Source organism: Vulpes vulpes, chromosome 3 (genome assembly GCF_048418805.1).
Source record: "Vulpes vulpes isolate BD-2025 chromosome 3, VulVul3, whole genome shotgun sequence".
Taxonomy (NCBI): domain Eukaryota; kingdom Metazoa; phylum Chordata; class Mammalia; order Carnivora; family Canidae; genus Vulpes; species Vulpes vulpes.
The window spans coordinates 126591693-126594977 of record NC_132782.1 but is presented as its reverse complement, the minus strand read 5'-3'; the positions used below and the strand labels follow the sequence as shown (position 1 = coordinate 126594977).

General features: G+C 34.7%; 1 pseudogene; it reads left to right on the top strand.

The window, feature by feature from the left end:
• The first annotated feature begins 2908 nt into the window (after positions 1 to 2908).
• On the top strand, positions 2909 to 3032 carry LOC112918481 (U4 spliceosomal RNA; annotated as a pseudogene).
• The last annotated feature ends 253 nt before the right edge of the window (positions 3033 to 3285 follow it).

Below are 3285 nucleotides of genomic sequence, written 5' to 3'. Positions count from 1 at the left end.
CCCAGGCACAGAGCCTAACCTTTTATTTTGACACCTGCCACGTTTTGCCAGCCCTGACCCTTTTTTCATTGCCAGAGTGTTGCTGTGCTGTTCACCATGGTTGCACTAATCTCCAGCTTTTAAAAGGCATAATATTGGAACCCTTCTGAGAATCACTGCTATCAATCAGCTGATACTACAACATAAAGTATTTCACAGATCTATCCAACATCTCTTCTCTCCTGTGACTCAAACACATTTTCCCTTATTTTTGTGACCTACTGGCTCAATAAGATTACATGGGGCTTGTTTTAATCTAAGACCCCATATTGTCAACCTCTGACATAAATCATTTAATTTAGAAGTCATTTAAAATCTAGAATATACTAGAGAATAATAAAAGAAGTTATGCTTCCATTTTTAGACTAACAAATACTTCTTACTATTAAGCAAGTATGATATTTTAAAATAGCTAAAGAGATAAAAATAATCTCAACATGTTCATCAAGAAAAAAAAAAGCACTGGGGCAATAAAACATGTTTTGAGAATCACTATGCACTCAATCTCAAACATGTACCTTTGATTTCAGGGTTGATTCCAGAAACCACTAACACGTAATATGTATCTGTATTCATACACACTAGAGGCACATATCTGGTCCATTAGATCAGTGGTCTGCTTCTAAAAAGCTCTGCAAATTGGAGTACATGCAGAGGGCAGGTAAACTGTGGAGGCTCCTCCATTACTGAAATAATTGGATATAAATTTGAAGGGATTCCCTGCTTGAGTGAAATCAGATTATAATTAACTACGGAAAATTTTGTAATTAATATTCTTCAAGAATATGTTGGAAACAAAGAAATTGAGAAGTAGATATATAGGTAGGAAGGAAACGGATATTTGGCACCAGAATTGCACCGGATGAGACGAGTTTTGCTCACGATCTCATTGCAGACTGAAAGTCAGTTAGGGGTGTATGCACTAACAACTTGTCTTTCAAATGTGGCATCTGTTGTTCCTGACATAAGCTTATTAGGTATAATGGAAAAAGCCTTGAACTATGTCTTAGATAAACTAAGTTTCTTGAATAATTCAGAGACCTATTTATGCCAGTTAGGATATATATGTACATTGCAAGAAGTATGGGATATGTATCTTAGGACATTGAAAGAAAATGCTATTTAAAGCCTGGGGCTAAGGAATATTGGAGTTGAAAGGTAATTCTAGAATTATGGCAGCTTTTTGTGCCTCAGCATCAGCAGTTTTTGAGTCTTTCGTGAGCCACTATTAATGACTCAGCTGTATTTCATATCTTCCTCTTTCTTCTCTGTCCCAATCCATCTTGCACAGCTTACTCAGAGTTTCTGCTAGCTCATATTTTAAGCATGTACAAACTTTGGACTGTCACAGAAAATCCTTTTTTTTTTTTTGTACTTCTTAGACCTAAATACAGAGACAAAACCTCATGGGTCCAGCTCATCTTTTCAAGCCTGGCTGCAGTTCATAGTTTCCTGGCCAGCCATTCTTTGGTCTCAATCCAATCAGCTGTAAATGGTGGACGACAGAGATCACTTCTGAGTAAACAGGGCCACTTAGGTGGCAGATGTTCTGGATGAGGATGATTCTCTTAGAAGGGATATGTCATGATTGACACAGACAATACTCAAAGTGAGGTCCAGAGGCTGGAGATGGTCTGTGTCCTATTTGTTTGCCATCCAAAATGATAAGCACATGGAAGAAAACCATTTCAGACCTTAAAGCTATTTATTGAAGTCACTTGATGGCTATTGAACCAAATAATTTTAAAAATGGATTTGTGTTTTGTGTGTATATATATATATATTTAATGTAATTCATTTCTATTATATTATTTAAAAATAATAATTGGTGACAGATTGGGAGTGTGAAACTGATCTGTCACTAAACATAGTTTGAGTGGCACTGGATTAGAAGTCTCCTAGGCCCTGTTGTGGTGCCTCTCCAATTAATTTTAAGTAATAATGATCAAATTTTTATAGTTGAGTTATAATCTTCTGCCTATTAGTTTTCTCCTAAACAGAGCAAGGAGTATAATGTCAGTCACTCACCCTCCCAAGTTATTAAAAGTCACAAAACAATAGAGGAAAATGAATTTTGAAAAGTTGTAATAGGCCAATCAGAATTAAGTTATTATATTTTACTATTATTAAAGTATCTACATAAAAATATATACCACAATTATATGTACATATATATAAATACACATGTGATATACATACATACTTTCCCATATGAAATATAAGACATGACAGTGTAGATTTTGTTTGTTTATGTTGTATGTATTGTTTATGTCGTATTTGCTAGTTTTTGCAAAAGACAATTAGAAGTCAACTTGATAAAGATTTGCTCAGGAAGCACTCTGTTCTTAATAATTTTACAATTTATAGGCACCTGGCTGGCTTAGTTGGTAGAGCATGCAACTCTTGATCTCGGGGTTGTGAGTTCAAGCCCTTCGTTGAGTGTAGGGATCTACTTAAAAATAAAATATTTTTTAAAATAATAATTTTACAATTGTGTGTAAAAGTTAAATGAAAATATGTAAGCAGTGGAAGTGTATTTAACTGTTTAAGCATAGTTCTAAGAACTGTGAGGAGGAAGCATGTATTTAGTAAACAAATAACACAAATGTTAAAGACAAGATATTCAAAAGAAGGGCAGAGGATTTCATGCAATGATGTTCAGAAAATTTATAGAACTAGTAGGATTTGTACAGTATATTGAAGAATGGATGAGATTTGAAAAGATGGAATGGACAGACTCAGTTATTCTAGATGGAACAAACTTTCAAGCAGAAGTATGGAGTCAAAATATCTACATGTATATGTGTGTGAATATGTGTGGGTATTCTGATAGATAGATAGATAGATAGATAGATAGATAGATAGATAGAGCTTTGCGCAGTGGCAGTATCGTAGCCAATGAGGTTTATCCGAGGCACGATTATTGCTGGTAGATAGATAGATAGATAGATAGATAGATAGATAGGATAAATATGAGAAAGTAAATGAAATTAAAAATAGAAAATAAATAAAATAAAATAAAAGACCTTGAAAATTAAATTGTAATATGCAATCTTAATTTTTTTGTGGTTTTCCCCATATGACATTAAATTATTAAAAGGATTCTTGAGGGCCATCTGGGTAGGTCAATCAGTTAAGCGCTGGACTGTTTGATTTCACTCAGATTATGAACTCAGGGTCATGAGACGGAACCCCAAGCCAGGCTCCATGCTGCTGAGTTCTCTCTCCCTCTCCCTGTGCTCCTCC